Consider the following 18,204-nt stretch of genomic DNA (forward strand, 5'->3'; position numbering starts at 1 on the left):
GGTCCAAACGGATGTCAATCACCTTTACAGAGATTTCTGGGTAACACGTGACCCAAGGACCTCCTAAGGTCCTGCAACATACCATAGAGGTTACTAGCTTGGTCACATGACCGAAGGTCCTGCGACGCTGAACAAGGTAAGTACAATACATTTCTATACAATATAGCTATAATTATTAATATATACATTTATTAACATTAAAGGGGTATTCCAGGCAAAACCTTTTTTTATATATATCAACTGGCTTCGGAAAGTTAAACAGATTTGTAAATTACTTTTATGAAAAAATCTTAATCCTTCCAATAGTTATTAGCTTCTGAAGTTGAGTTGCTGTTTTATGTCTAACTGCTTTCTGATGACTCACGTCCCAGGAGCTGTGCAGCTCCTAAGGGGTTATTTTCCCATCATGCACAGCTCCCGGGACGTGACATCATCATTGAGCATTTAGACAGAAAACTTCAGAAGCTAATAACTATTGGAAGGATTAAGATTTTTTAATAGAAGTAATTTACAAATCTTTTTAACTTTCCGGAGCCAGTTGATATATAAAAAAAAGTTTTTGCCTGGAATACCCCTTTAAAGTTAGACTTAAGGAGAGGCGACTAGGGGCTGTCCCACCTGAGGAACCCTACCTGAACGTAGTTACTCTAACTTTGGGGACCTCTACACTAGGTACTGGATGCAATACGGTACCGGGACACCACATATATATATATATATATATATATATATATATATATATATATATATATATATATCACAAAATTAAGCACAGTCAAGAAGAGACATGAGGTTCAGGTCTATAGTAAAAAGTCTTGAAGGTGGAATCAGATGACCAATCTGTTGCTTTAAGAAGGTCTGATAAAGAGACAAATGATTGAGCAATTTTAGTAGAAACGGCACCCCTAGTAGAGTGAGCGCCAATTACAATATTGGCAAGAATCATACATTGTCTGACCCATCATGCAAGATTAGTGGAGGTAACAGGTAAATGAGGTTTACAGTAGGAAATTAGGAGTTAAGAGTGGGAAGGATGACAAAGAGATTTTGTTTTATTTTGTAAGATTTAAGACATCTAACTACACATAGTTTATCGTGATGAGGAAAAGAAGGATAGAAGATTCTTTGTAAATTTTTTTAGTTTGTCTATGAATATCAAAAACACCACCTTGAAGGGAATAGTGTCTATGAGATATGTCTAGAGCTCTGACATCAGACACTCTTTTAATAGAAATTAGATATAATAGAGTAGTGAGTTTGAGAGTTAAATTTTTTTGAGAAAGATCATCATTATCCTCCCAAGAGGAAAAGAGTTGAAAAAGTAAATTAACATCCCAAGTTGAGTAATATTTGGGGAAAGGGGGACATTTGGAACGTATGCCTCAAAGAAGTTTTCAAACTAAAGGATGTTTGCCAATGGGTATGGATTCGATAGGAGAGTGATAGGAGATGGCCGAACGATATAAGTTCAAAGTTCGGTAGGCTTTACCTGAGTCAAAAGATTCTGATAAATTGTTTAAGATTTGAGAGATAGGTGCATGTATGGGATCCAAATCCCGTTGTATGCACCAATCAGACCAGAATTTCCATGCTGAATGGTAAGCAGTTCTGGTGCCTGGAACCCAGGCTTCGGAGAGGATATTTCTAGTTGTTTGAGAAAATTCTGACTCGGGATTGAATGAACTCATAGTAACCATGCAACTAGAAGAAGTTGGCCTGATAGGATGAGAGGATGATGGTTCGTCAAAGGATCCAATAGCAGATGTGGAAGGGATGGGAGTATTCTCGGATAATCTATGGACATACTCAGAACTTGGGGAAACCAAGATTGCATTGGCCAATAAGGGGTTATTAGAACTATAGTTGACTTTTTAATAGATACTTGAAATAAAACTCTGGGAATAAGGATGAATGGTGGAAACGCATAAAGTCTCTGAGGTGGCCAAATTTGGAGGAGGGCATCCATTCCCAAAGCTTCCGGATCTGGATGCCAACTGAAGAATAGGGGAAGTTGACAATTGAGGCAGGAAGCAAAGAGGTCCAGATGAAGAGGACCCCATAGGCGATTGATCACATGAAAAATCCATGGGTCTAGTTTCCAGTCGCTGGCATCTGTTAGATAGCGAGAGTTCCAATCTGCAACTCTGTTGGAAAGACCCGGGAGATATTCTGCTTTTAAAATTATAGTCCTGAGTAGACAGTAAATTGTCAAAGATCTTTGTCGATGTTGGAAAGGAGTTCCAATTTCGTGCCTCCCAAACGATATATGTATTGTACTGCAGGAATATTGTCCATGCAGATCAGAATGTAGGAATTCGAAATATCTTTTGCTAAGTTCTTTAAAGCAAAAAATCCTGCTAGAAGTTCTAAACAATTGATGTGTAGAGATGATTCCGTATGGGACCATTTGTCTCCTGCAGAAAGGCATCCGCATCGAGCTCCCCAACCAGAAAGACTCGCATCTGATTCTAAAATTAGATTCTGATTGGAAAGGAAGATTGTTTTGCCATTCCAGTCTTGGATATGGTGGAGCCACCAGAGAAGTTTTTCTTTCGCTTCGGGAGAAATACGAATTTGATCTGAATATCTTAGCCCTTCTCGTAAATGTAGAATTTTCAATCATTGGAGGGCTCTGTAGTGGAGAGGGGATGGGAAAATAGCTTGAATGGAAGCTGAAAGAAGACCTACGATGCGGGCAATAGCCCAAAGAGATATAAGATCTTTGTTGAGGAGAGAGCGAATCTCCTTCCTCATGGTCTTTAATTTCTTTGAAAGAAGACTTAAATGATAAGAAATCCTAAGAATTCTACTTCTTGAGAGGGGACTAGAATGGATCTGTAGTAATTGATAAGGAATCTGAGATTCAATAAAATAGAAAAGGTCCACTCTTTGTGAAGGTGAGCTAGCTGCATTGAGGATGCCATGATCAGGATATCGTCTAGATAAATTATCAATCGTACTCCTTGAGAGCGTAGAATTGCCACTACTGGTTTTAATAGCTTTGTAAAGCACCAGGGGGCTGAAGAAAGGCCAAATGGGAGGTATGTAAACTGCCATTTTATGTTTTTCCATATGAATTGTAGCCAATGTTGGGAAGAAGGATGAATGGGTACTGTTAGGTATCTTTTAAGGATGAATGGGTACTGTTAGGTATCTTTTAAGTCGATTTTGATGAACCAATCGTCCTTTATCAACAGATCTCTGAGAAGATGGATTCCTTACATCTTGAAGTCACGGTATATTACAAAATCGTTCAGGTTTTTTAGATTGATTACTGTGCGGAAACCGCCATCCTTCTTCTCCACTAAAAACAGGTTACTGACAAAACCTGGAGTATGGTAGGGTACTTGAATTATGGCATTTTTGGAAAAGAGTTTTTTTTATCTCTAAATCTATTTGAGTCTGGTGTTTTGATGAAAAGTGTATTGGGTAAGGTAGGTGTGTCTGGAATGGAGTGGAAATGAATTCTATCTGGTAACCTTGAATCGTGTGGAGAATCCAGAGGTCGGAAGATACCATCTCCCAATTTGGGAAAAAATGATGAAGTCTACCGCCCACTTGAGGATGGGAAGAATCCAAAATTGGTAGGCTTACCTGAAGGTCTGAAGCGTGTAGCACTTCTCTGGTGTCTCGCCCTCCAATGGCGTCCTCTGTAAGGGAATAATGGAGTGGGAGCTTGTATGGTTGGGACTGGGAGAGTTGACCTGTCCTGAGGTTGATAATGGCCTTTATATTGGGAACAGAAAGGAGTTGCTCGGCCGGGAAAACGTCCCCTACTTTTACTGGCCCGTCCAAAAACCTTGCTTGAAAAGACTTTTTTCAGTGAGGTCTGAGCCTTATCTAATGAAGAAAAGTGTCCAACATATTTGGATATTTCCTTTATTAACTGATCTCCGAAGAGAAAACCTTCAGTAGGAACCGAGAATTGGGAAGAGGCAAGGTGTGTTAATTGTGGGTCTAAACTTAATAGGATGGACCTTTTCCTTTCCGTGCAAAAGGCTTCATTGATGCTGCCAAAAAGGCAAATGGCTCTTTGGGCCCAACCTCTCATGGTAGGGATATCGATTGAATTGCCTGTGATAGCAGCGTTTTCTGAGAGATCTAAAATCTTTGTATGGGGTCCCAAAAGGTCAAGGAATTTATCTTGGCACAGATAGAAGCTGCGATCATTGCCCTTTTTGGGATTTTTGCCCGACTTTTGTATATATTTAATAAGTATAGGGTCTAATTCTGGGGTTTGTGCAGCATTCAAAGAGAGTGTTGGTCTTGGACATTTGGCTCTCAATTTATTTCTAGATTTCTTATCAAGACCCTTACGGATTCAATGAGAGATGAACCGCTCCACTTGTGGATTTGGAGTCCATTCTCCAGAACGTGTATGTTTAATTAACCCCTACAAGACCCATGACGTATATGTACGCCATGAGTCCGCTCCCGTTCTATAATGCGGGGCCACGCCATAGCGTGTCGGGCCCAGCCGTTGGATCCCGTGGCTAATAGCGCGCGGCACTGATCGCGGTGCCGCGTGCTATTAACCCTTTAGACGCGTCTTTCAAAGTTGATCCCCATGTCTAAAGTCAAACTAAAACATTGCTGGTTAGCTCAGGGAGCTGTTCAGGATCGCCGCGGCCAAATCGCGGTATCCAAAACAGCTTACAGGACAGCCGGAGGGTCCCTACCTGCCTCATTGCTGCCAAATCGCTGAATGACTGCTCAGTGCCTGAGGTCCAGGCATGAGCAGTCAAGCGGCAGAATCATCGATCAATGGTTTCCTATGAGAAACCATTGAACGATGTAAAAGATCAGTGTGTGCAGTGTTATAGCCCCCTATGGGAGCTATAACACTGCAAAAAAAAGTGCAAAAAAAATAAAGTGAATAAAGATCATTTAACCCCTTCCCTAATAAAAGTTTGAATCACCCCCCCTTTTCCCATTTAAAAAAAAACTGTGTAAATAAAAATAAACATTTGTGGTATCGCCGCGTGCGGAAATGTCCGAATTGTAAAAATATATAATTAATTAAATCGCACGGTCAATGGCGTACGCGCAAAAAATGTAGTTATGATTTTTTCCATTAGTACGACAAAATCAAACCTACATAAGTAGGATATCATTTTAATCGTATGGACCTACAGAATAAAGAGAAGATGTAATTTTTACCGAAAAATGTACTGTGTAGAAACTGAAGCCCCCAAACTTTACAAAAGGGCTTTTTTTCAATTTTGTCTCACAGTGATTTTTTCATTTCGCCATACATTTTTGGGTAAAATAATTGATGTCATTACAAAGTAGAATTGGTGGCGCAAAAAATAAGCCATCATATGGATTTTTAGGTGCAAAATTGAAATAGTTTTTTAATTTTTTTAAAGGTAAGAAGGAAAAAATGAAAATGCAAAAACGGAAAAACCCCGGGTCCTTAAGGGGTTAATGCAGGATCAAAAAATGGGACTCCTAAGCTGTCTAACACAGCAAAATCTGAAAGATAGGTGTCATCATAAGTAGAATTACCGCCCTCTGACATATTTGGATTGAAGGAGGGGTCATTAGAATCTGAGTCATCAGAACAATCATAATAATCATCATTCTCATCATCAGAGTCTTCAATATTAGATTCCTCAACATAGGAATCTGGTTTAGATCGTTTGGAGGCTTTATTAACCCGAATGTCACAGACCTCCTCTCGGGTAGAGGGTTGATGATGCAACACTGGGGCATCGGTATAGTGGCTGCTAGATGTATGTGCGCCGTCATAGGTTTCCGGACCCATTTCTTTAATAGTAGGTCTCATATATTTGAGAGAAATATGTCAGTCAACATTAGTATGCCTCTTCTTAAGTAGTCTTTTTTTATGGGTAACATTCTGAGTTAATGCCATAGAAATGGACTTTGTTACGGAATCATGCATGGAAGCCATAGCATTATTAACAGCGGTTGAAACTTACTGGTTAACCAGCTCTTGTATTTGTTCGTCCAAAACATTCTAGTGATTTAGATTTTTCAGAAGACATATTTTAAAAAAAAACTTCTGTAAATATGTTATAAATGTACATTTTGTATATAATAGTATATAATTAGTTAATACAAGTATATAGGACTTATAGATAATTATATATATATATGTAGTTATATATATATATATATATATATATATATATATATATATATATGCTAGGTATTGGTACTACCAGGTAAAATTAGGTAAAGTATAAAGTTTTGGTTATAAATATAAATAATAATGGTGGGAATAAAGTTTTAAATGTGTCCTGAAAAGGACAGAAAGAAATAAGAAGGCTGACTAAATATTGAGGAAGGAGAAAGGAGTTCACCGCAAGGGTTGTTCTTGTTCGGAGCTGTGACTGACAGGAGGGCGGGAAAAGCGTACGGCAAGCTGAGGACCAACTGCCGAGATATCGCGAGAACTCAGGATGCAGCCACGTCACTGCAATGGAGGCATGGGACTTGCTGAGAGTACTCAGAGAGAGGAATAGAAGTGAACGAAGGGAACAGAGAATGTAATAAATGATGTGACAGCCGAAACGAAGGGGGAATGAACGTAATGAAAATTAAGGATATAATAGAAATGGATGGAATAGTAAAAAATAAAAAAGGGGGGGGGAGAAAAAATATATTCACGCTGTGGTTGAACAATAAAATATATGTTATATAGGTACGTATCTGTATCCTAGTAGTAAAGAAAGAGAAACTTACCTCAGTTACAACTCCTTTTATAACATAGGGGATACTCTCATTGGTTACTATCCATACACAGCATGTTTGATTGCACCTTGTGCCTAAGTTTTTTCTTATTATTATTGTAAAAAACTTTTAATATTAACTGCTAATTTGCTGCAGTAAAGAAAGTTATGCATAATGCGAGGCCTCCTGTATTGTTATAAAATTGGTTTCTATGAAATCACAAGGGGGGAGAAAGAATAGAATGCCCATAGAGTATTATGGGAAGTAAAATATGAGCTCATTTGCACGCAAATCTGTGTTATTTAGTAAATTAAACTTTACCATAAGTATTCCCCGGCTAAAAAAGCACATTGAAAAAATGGAAATTATCTGGGATTATTGCGGTTTTCCATAGAATGCAAAAGTGAATGACAAAATAGAATGCCCATAGACTATAATGGGAAGTAAAATATGAGCTCATTTCCACATAAATCTGTGTTATTTAGTAAATTAAACTATACCACAAGTGTTCTCCAGGTAGAGTAGCACAGTGTAAAATGAAAACTTCCTGGGATTGTGGCTGTTTATTATAGAAATCAAAGGTGAATGAAAAAAGGGAATGCCCATAGACTGTAATGGGAAGAAAAATTTAATATTGAGTCTGAAACATTTAACATATCAAAAAAATCTTTAGTAGGCATATTCTTCATATTCAATTGGATTATTTAAAATTATAGAATTCAAAGGTGAATGATAAAATGGAATGCCCATAGACTATAATGGGAAGCAAAATGTGATTTGGAGCTAAACCATTTAACATATCAAATTAGCCTTTACCACAAGTGTTCCTTGGGTAGAGTAACACATTTTAAACGGAAAATTACCTGAGATTATAGCTGCTTTCTTTAGCAGGCAAAGGTGAATAATAAAGTGGAATGCCCATAGACTATAATGGGAGGCAGAATTTGATGTGGAGCCTGAACCATTTAACGTATCAAATAAATGTTTAGCAGGCATATTCTTCATATGCAGTGGGATTATTTGAAACTGAGATTTAGAGGGATTATCATTGGTTTCTATCAAATGACAAGGGTAATGACAAAATGGAATGCCCATAGACTATAATGGGAAGTAAAATATGAGCTCAATTGCATGTAAATGCTATTTTGTGCTATTTAGGAAATTCAATTTTACATTCTATAATAAACAGCTATAATCCCAGGTAATTTCCATTGTACATTGTGCTCTACCCAGGGAACACTTGTGGTAATGGCTAATTTTATATGTGATTTGGAGCGTAAACCATTTAACATTTTTCTTCCCATTATAGTCTATGGGCATTCCATTGTGTCATTTCACAGAAACCAATTATAATCCCACTCAATTTCAATTTTTAATAATCCAATTGAATATGAAGAATATGCCTACTAAAGATTTTTTTTGATATGTTAAATGTTTCAGACTCCGCATCACATTTTTCTTCCCATTATAGTCTATGGGCATTCCACTTTGATTTCACCTTTGCATTCCATAGAAAACAGCTGTAATCCCAGGTCATTTTCATTTAACAATGTGCTACTCTACACGGGGAATGTTTGTGGTAAAGTTTAACTTTCCAAATAACACAGATTTACGTGCAAATGAGCTCATATTTTACTTCCCATTATACTCTATGGGCATTCCATTGTGTAATTCCATTTAGTCATTCTGCAGAAAAAGTGATAATTCCACTCAATCTGAATATTAAATAATTCCATTGAGTTTGGAGAGTATGTCTGATAAGTGGAGGTTAGCTGAAACAATTAACCTGATTTGTGGGAGGAGTCTGGTCCTTATATACCCACCTCATCCACACAGGTGCTGTCAGCAGCATACAAGGCGTCATTCTGTCTAGGCCAGTGGTCACTTCCGGTTCCTACATTCCCCCTCCATCAGGTACAGGGGTCAGGTAAGAGCGCAGCTTGCCTGCGCCATGGTTACGTTTGTCACTACAGCAGGAACGGACCTTCACTTTGGGGCCTCAGCAGCCCAGTCAGCCATGCGGCGGGTGGCTGGCTAGGTATTACATGTGCACGAGCCCACTTTGCGGCATATGAGTGTTGCAGAGCGGCATCTGTGCACAAGTCTTGCTTTGTGTACACTGCATATTAGTTACGGACGCACACGCTGTCATATGAACATTGCGGAGAGGTGTGTGAGGAGAAGTTGCTGAGCGTCGCCTTGCAATTTATTGAGGGGCATCCCCGGGGGCCGCGCAAGGTTGACAGGGGTAACGATCTTCAGGAAGGTGATTGATAAACATTTCTTGTTGTGCAGTTCAGGTTATCCGGTTATGTAACTAACATAAACTGTCCCTATATACAGGAATATATCTACTGTGGCACCGTGACATGTGTGCAGAAATGTGTCTGCTGTGGTACTGCTCCTGCATACATTGTTCATGTTGAAGGTCAGGTATGATAGGATGTCCTTGCTGATGTTACCACATGGAATTCCACATTTTCGTTTCACAATGTGCCACACGTTTCCTCACAGCGTTCTGTGTTACGTTACCATACACGCCTATGTTTCCCTGCATTTATCACGCATACGGTTCATACAGGATAACACATATTCATTTCATCCAGGTACTGACATCACTTAGCTTCCTGGGTCATGGCTACATTCTACACAACTACACCACCATGATTGTGTTTACACTCAGTTGCAATAGCAGTAAACGAGCAAAACCGTGTACTGCCATATGTTCCCACACAGTATACCATGCTTATCTTCCACATAGTGTTCCGTGCTTACGTCCACACAGCATACAACGCTTATCTTCCACATAGTGTTCTGTGCTTATGTCCCACACAGTATACCACGCCTACCTTCCACATAGTCAAATGAAAATCAGAGATGTCCAGCGCTTTAGGATACAAAATTCTTCGGCTTTATTGAGTCATAAAAACATGAATTCTCCATCTTTTGCAAATATTTTCATGATTTTTTGGGAGGAGACTTTTATTTTCACACAAGACAATCCATTTTTTCCATCAATAAAATATATTGGACGGTATATAGACGATCTTGCCATGGTGTGGAGGGGTACTGAGGAGGAGTTTTGGAACTTTGTGACATATATAAATGAAAATTCCCTTAATTTGAAATTTACTGCAAGTTTTTCTAAGGATAAGCTTCCCTTCTTAGACATAGAATTATGTGCTGATAGAGACCCTAATGGGTCGGGCATAGTGATCCAGCCCTATAGAAAGGATACTGCAGGGAATATCATTCTTAAAGCGGACTCATGTCATCCCCGTCACTTAGTAAATAATATTCCGTACGGGGAGTGGGTCCGTTTAAGATGAAATTGCTCAGAGGAGTCCACGTTTGAGCAGGAGTGTCTCCTCTTACACGAAAGGTTAAAGCAGAGGGGGTATAGTGATAACGTACTTGAGAATGCGTATAATAAAAGTAAAAAATTAGAACGCAACACATTACTGAAAAGTAAGAGGAGTAGAAAAAATTTCCAGTGCCGGAATAATAACTTGCCCGTATTTGTTACGGGGTTTAGTAAACAATTCAATATGATAAAAAGCATTATTAACAAGTTTCTTCCGATACTGGAGAATGATCCTGTTCTCTCGGAGATTAATAAAACAAAAGTGAAAGTGGTATCTAGACGTGGCCCATCATTAGGATCTATGTTATCCCCAAGTTTATTTTTGGAAAAAGAAAGGAATCCCAGAACTTGGTTAAATCATCCAGGGATGTGGAGATGCGGACATACACAATGCATAACATGTAGGTTCATTGATCAAATTTTTTTCAATCTTATAACACTGGGAAAATATACCATAATAAAACTTATGAGAACTGTAATACATCCCATGTTGTATATTTAGCCTCATGCACTCATTGTCATACACAGTATGTGGGCTGCACATCAAACACACTCAAAACACGCATGGCATATCTCAGATATAAGTAATGACAATATCAATGTATCAGCCCTATCAAGGCATTTCAGATCCATACATAATAGGAACACAGCCACACTGCACGTTAATGCTATAGAGAAGGTGTTCAAAAATGCAAGGGGAGGAGATTTAAAAAGGATGCTATTTAACAGAGAGTCCTATTGGATCTGTGTACTTAACACCAGAGAACCGAATGGAATCAATCAAAGACATGATCTTATTTGCACATATTAATGTGGATATATCTTTACTATTTACTTATTGTTTGTTGTGCATTGTTGCAACCGCATCTCTTATATTATATTATTCTGTATTTATGGTAATATCTTCCCCATGATTGAGCATCTTTGTATAACCCTTTTTCCGGAGCTGACTTTTAGCTGTCCACCTCCAGTGTTATCTCCAGGTTTTTAAGATTACCTGTTTTTATGTGTGATGTCAAGTGGTCATGTGATCTAAAGAATTACTATATATGTGTGATCCTGACATTTTGTTACTGCCATGACTAAGGATCGCACAGATCCGAAACGCGTCGGCGTTCTTGTCCCTATGCTGCATGTTTTTATGACTCAATAAAGCCGAAGAATTTTGCATCCTAAAGCGCTGGACATCTCTGATTTTCATTTGCCTATTGCATTAGGCCAGGTGCGCTTCTGGCCTGTCCGAGCGCAGGTGTGGGAGAGTAGAGCTGTCGAGAGACTTCACGTTTACCTTCCACATAGTGTTCTGTGCTTACGTCCACACAGCATACCACGCTTATCTTGCACAGTGTTCCGTGCTTACGTCCACACAGCATACCATGCTTACCTTCCACATAGTGTTCCGTGCTTACATCCACACAGTATACCACGCTTACCTTCTACATAGTGTTCCGTGCTTACATCCACACAGTATACCACGCTTACCTTCCACATAGTGTTCCATGCTTATGTCCACACAGTATACCACGCTTACCTTCCACATAGTGTTCCATGCTTATGTCCACACAGTATACCACGCTTACCTTCCACATAGTGTTCCATGCTTATGTCCACACAGTATACCACGCTTACCTTCCACATAGTGTTCCGTGCTTACGTCCACACAGTATACCCACAACAACAAAAAAAAACAGGATGGGTTAGGGTAATGAATAATCAAAAACCTTTAACCCTGGGAAGCCCAGGGTCACTGATACCCTTATTGAATCCCACCCCTAAAACGTAACTTTTATTCGTATTTTATTAAAAAAGTTTTTATGATGTGTGTGTAACTTAAAACTACGGGCTTGTGTGTGCTTGGTAGTAATATTTATATTCCATCCAGTTGACCACTGGTAAGTATATTCAACCACATGTGGACTGCAGTTCCACAGTATATTGCACACACAAACTACCGCTGTTAAAACGCTGAAAAGAGGGGGCATTTGTGTGCAATATACTGTGGAACTGCAGTCCACATGTGGTTGAATATACTTACCAGTGGTCAACTGGATGGAATATAAATATTACTACCAAGCACACACAAGCCCGTAGTTTTAAGTTACACACTCATCATAAAAACTTTTTTAATAAAATACGAATAAAAGTTAAGTTTTAGGGGTGGGATTCAATAAGGGTATCAGTGACCCTGGGCTTCCCAGGGTCAAAGGTTTTTCACACAGTATACCACGCTTACTTCCAAATAGTGTTCCATGCTTATTTCCACACAGTATACCACGCTTATCTTCCACATAGTGTTCCATGCTTATGTCCACACAGCATACCATGCTTACCTTCCACATAGTGTTCCGTGCTTATGTCCACACAGTATACCATGCTTACCTTCCACATAGTTTTCCGTGCTTATGCTCTATACAGTATATCATGCTTACCTCCCACATAGTGTTCCGTGCTTATGTCCACACAGTATACCACACTTACCTTTCACATAGTGTTCTGTGCTTATGTCCCACACAGTATACCACACTTACCTTCCACATAGTGTTCTGTGCTTATGCTCTATACAGTATACCATGCTTACCTTCCACATAGTGTTCCATGCTATGTTCCACAGTATACCATGCTTACCTTCTACATAGTGTTCCATGCTTATGTCTCACACAGTATACCACGTTTGTGTTCAACACAGCATTACTCAGGTTCCTACTCGGTGTACGTGCATATGCTTCCCTAGCGGTTTAACATGTACATCTTTCTTCAATATGACCCACATATGTTTCTTACAGTATTGTTTTCATGGCTTGTGGTCACGTTTTTTCATGTTCAGCGCTGTCATGTTACTCTTATGTTTCTCATTGAACATGAATCATTTTACCCCCTAACGTTCACACTATGCAAACATTCCTATAGCAGGCACATTATGCATAAAATTATGAATACCTTTCTGGAGCTGTCACATGGTGCATACGTGACTATGACATTTATGCTACATTAGTTCCCATGGCATGCGTTACCTGAGCTGAAAGCGTGATTCACATTATTATATCGATATTCAGTACCAGGTGTTGATACCATAGCGTATCTACTGTGCTCGTTTTGGTATAGTTGATATACTGGGCTTTGTGTTAATATAGCCGATACTGTGTTACATTCCATAGCTGTGATGTGGTGCATTTTGTCCCTATAGTGGTCATACGGTGCTTATGTTACTGTTGCTGATAATTTGCATTACATAACTAGTAACTATATGCTATGTGGTAGTGTTAATAACTGATATATGGTACATTAATGTTACTTGGGGCTCATGTTACTTTAGCAGATATACTGGACATTTAACATTATTTTAGCTGACATATGTGCCTATGTTACTACTTCTGGTAATTTGTGTTTGTTACTGTGGCTTATATATACTGTGTATTAGTGGTTATTTAGCTGTTATGTTGAACATTAATGTTGTTCAGGGCCTACGTTACTAGAAGCTCATATACAGGGCCTTGATGTTTCCAGAGATGTTTTACAGTGCTTACGTTACTTGAAGTGATATACCATGCTTCAAAGTTAACGGTTCCCCACAGTATCACATACATACTGTTCCCTACAGGGTACTATGCATACGGTTCCCTACAGTGTGACATACATACCGTACCCTACAGGGTACTATGCATACAGTTTCTTACAGTGTGACATACGTACAGTTACACACAGTGTGACATACATACCGTTCCCTACAGTGTACTACGCATACAGTTTCTTACAGTGTGACATACGTACGGTTCCATACAGTGTGACATGCACAAATTTACCTACAGGGTAATACGCATACAGTTCCTTGAAGTGTATATTTCATAGTTACTGTCCCGTTTTTTGTCTGTCATGTTATGCTAACGTCATGTACGCTAGGTTGTTTTACCTCTTAGCTTTTTATGTTCGGTGTGGTTGGAGGCTGATTGCTGTTGTTAATCCGTATAGCCTCAGCTTTATAGTTTCCTTTCTGGTCTTTACACCCGCCGTCATGCCCCCTCCCATGGACTTTCGTTGAGGGTCTTGGAAGTATATCTTCTGAGATGAGAAGGAGTAGGTGCCATTCACAATGTGACAGCAGCACTTGATGTCCAACAGCTGATGTCACGCCCCCTCCCATAGACTTGCATTGAGGGGGCATGGTCGTGTCATCACGAGCGGGGCACGGCCATGACGTGACGAGCCTCTGCCCTGCATCGCCAGTCATCCGGCATGGAGCAAATTTCGCTCCGTGCACCAGATGTCTTGGGTGCCGCAGCCAAGGTCACGGGGGTCCCCAGCGATGTGACCCCCGCAATCAGACATCTTATACCCTATCCTTTGGATAGGAGATAAGATGTCTAGGGGCAGAGTACCCCTTTAAGAGGATCGGTCTGTGATTTCTTAAAGCCAGATGTCACAGAATGCCTTTAGAGGTCTTGAAGAGACTAGTCTGTGACAGATCAGAATTGTTTTATTCACATGAGAGGGACCTACACAATACTGGGCAGATGGTTTTTGGTTGATCGTTGTACAAGTACAAATTAGAATGGCCAAGCAGAGGACAGAGCCTCCGTCTTATACAGTAAGTCAATGCATTTGCATAGGTAAGTATGTAACAGGAAGCACAACAGTTCAGAGAAATCATTACCTTAATAGCTCTTTTGTTCTTGGCTCTTGCCTATCTAGGTTTCGGTCTCAGTCACACAATAGCACAATTGTACATTGAGATATACATCTTTACATCATCTTTGGAAGTATTGACAGAAGGATTCTTTCAGGAGGCACCGAGTTCTAGAAGCCATTAGAAGCCCCGCACGTCTTCTGTAACCACCTGCTTGCCTACCCAGTTTGATTGTAAAATTGGCACAGCATGAGCCGGGTTATTATGATCATGGAAGAATTAATGAATGGCTTATACTGTAAACCCAATGATTCCAGGAGCTACGAATACATCTCAGCACATGAATCTCATTTTCCCACGTAACCTAAAACAGCTGGTTTGTATGGTGCGTCTGACAATATTCATCTTCATTTTATGGAAAAAGTTTCTGATGATGAACTGAAGGCTTTGTTTTGCTATGCAATTTAGGGAGGGGGGGAGGGGGGCATCCTCTTTAGCCATGCACCCCTTCCTGTTCACAGGAGGTTTTTTTAAACTGATATTGGATCCTACGTGTCTCTCAGTCAGAGGCTATGTGCCCAGCAGAAGTGAGTGGATGAAGCATGTCAGGGTCCCATCCGAAATGAGGCCACCTCCGCGTGGGGGAGGGTGGACACATTTTGATCAAAAAGTGTGCTAAGAGCCTCCATTTTTTGACCAAGAGTGCTGCTGCAACCTTCTTTTTTTTATACTTTGCTATTTACTGTTGTCTGAAATACTCTGTGCGGCTTTGAATATTTTCAAACAAAGTGCACTGATGTAAAATGCATGCAGGAGACTAAACACAAGACAGGTCCGGTTTATAGTCAAAGATCTTAAAGGGGTACTCTGCTGGTCAGCGTTTTGAACAAACTGTTCTGAACGCTGGAGTTGGTGCCGGGAGCTCATGACATCATAGCTCCGCCCCTCGTGACATCACGCCCCACCCCCTCAATGCAAGTCTATGGGAGGGGGCGTGATGGCTGTCACATCCACTTCCATAGACTTGCATTGAGTGGGTGGGGCGTGACGTCATGAGCTCCCGGCTCCAGCGTTCAGAACAGTTTGTTTCAAACGCTGAGCAGCGGAGTACCCCTTTAAAGAGTACCTATCATGATCTAAACTCTCCCTAATCCCAACTCCCCCCCCCACATCTGTCCTTGACTCTCACTGACAATATCCCTGTGTTGTTTTTCAGTCACTCTTTCTACCTAATTTATTGTCTTCTTGGCTGCTCATTCAGCCGTCCTAGTGTGAGGGAGCAAGGGGGCATGGCCCAGCATAGAGGCTGTGAACACAGCAGTCGGCAGCTCTGAATGTTCTCCTCTCTGTTTACAACTGCATGTGCAGAGAGAAGGAAGATCGGAGCTCAGATAGTAAAATTAATGTGGGCATGCAGTAAGGCACAATCAGGAGTATCCCCTTTTGTGCTATGAACACAGTGCTGGCTCCTGCCTGTCTGATTCACAGGGAGGGAGCAGTGCTGAGCTTGTCTGTGTCCCGGCTGCAGTCTGAGATTTAGGACTGCAGCATGAGTCTGAAATCTATAAAAAAAAAAGGCTTGTGGCCAGGACTGGTAGGGAGACCCCTAGGGGTCATTTTTTCAAAGTGGAAAATCAAATAGAAAGAAGCATATTTTTTAATAACATGGGATTGGAAAGTCTTTCTGCATACAATAATCTATAATATATCAAAAGTTTTTTTTGATGAAAGGTACCCATTAAATCCTTTTGTCTGACATGTTGTAAAGCCTTATACACGAGGAATCAAGTGCGTAGCTGACAGATTTGCATCCAGTGCGGGCCCTGACAAACATTAATCTCAGTATATTTGAGGCCAATATTAAAGCCAAGGAGCTTGATAAATGCACGCCATATAAAGAGGAGAACAGAATCATTCCACCACCCATATGTTTTGAGCGATCTGTTCGCTACAAAGGCTTTTTATTTTATTTTGTCATGCTGCCCCTACGAGGAAAAAAAAAAACTATTAACTATGATTCGGAATTGCTATGTAACATTTTTAATATTCTGTCATTTTAAAAGTTTACGTGAGAAATGTTCAATTTGGCGGCATTGATTTACTCGCTTTCCCTTGGCAAGACATTAGAGACATTTCCTGAACAAAAGTAATCTTCAAACATCCAAACATTGGACCGGGGAGAACATTTCAGGATTTCTTGTATCAAATGTTAAACACTGTCTGCATTTTATTGGGAGTGTAAAAGTCATCACAGGAAACAAATTATGTTACAAATCAAGAGGATTCAGGTTTGATCTGTCTACAAGGGTCTTTATCATTAGGAAAAGCCAGATGTATTTCGGTAGCATGAGAGGATGGGATGGAGTTTCTCTCATTAGGGATGGAGAAGTCTTTGTGTTACCGTTTTGTGGTTCCGTTTGAGGATATAATGGTCTTAATTAATTTTTAGAAAATTTTTGACAACAATATCCATAGCCTTGTTAGGTAGATTCTACACTCAGATCCCCCCTATAATTAGAATGGAGAGGGTTTTGTAGGAGCAACTTCCTTTGTGTTGGACTTAAAGGGGTATTCCAGGAAAAAAAAAAAATTATATATATCAACTGGGTCCAGAAAGTTAAACATCTTTGTAAATTACTTCTATTAAAAAATCTTAATCCTTTCAATAATTATTAGCTGCTGAAGTTGAGTTGTTGTTTGCTGTCTGGCAACACTGCTCTCTGCTGACATCTCTGCTTGTCTCGGGAACTGTACAGAGTAGAATAGGTTTGCTATGGGGATTTGCTTCTAAACTGGGCAGTTCTCGAGACACATGTCATCAGAGAGCACTTAGACAGAAAAGAACAACTCAACTTCAGAAGCTCATAAGTACTGAAAGGATGAATATTTTTTAATAAAATAATTTACAAATCTGTTTAACTTTCTGGAGCCAGTTGATATATAAAAAAAAGTTTTTTCCTTGATAACCCCTTTAAAGGGGTATTCCAGGAATCAAAAAACAGGCCTTTTTTCTTTCAAAGATCGTGCCCTGTCTGTCTCCACTATGGGTGTGGTTTTACAACTTGTCTCCATTCACTTCAATGGAACTGAGCTGCAGAACCACACCCAAACTGGAGACAGACGGAGAGGTCTTTGAATGAAAAAAGGCCTGTTTTTTTGTTTCTGGATAACCTCTTTATACAATGTATTACGTGGAAAACCATAAATTACATGGACAGATATTCATCTAAATCAGTGGTCTCCAAACTGTGGCCCTCCTGATGATGTAAAACTACAACTCACAGCATGCTGGGAGTTACCACGTAATAATAGATTTATCCTGCCTGGCTCGCCAAAATTAGCTGTTTGTTGATTGTGCTGGGACTAAAAATTGCATTGATAAGCTGAAGAAAATGTGGTGACCATTTAGACCAGGGGTCTCCAAACTGCACCCCCCCCTCCCCCTTTAGATGCTGACAAACTACAACTCCAAGCATGCCCAGACAGCCGTTGGCTGTCCGGGCATGCTTGGAGTTGTAGTTTT

Source organism: Hyla sarda, chromosome 5 (assembly GCF_029499605.1).
Source record: "Hyla sarda isolate aHylSar1 chromosome 5, aHylSar1.hap1, whole genome shotgun sequence".
Classification (NCBI taxonomy): Eukaryota; Metazoa; Chordata; class Amphibia; order Anura; family Hylidae; genus Hyla; species Hyla sarda.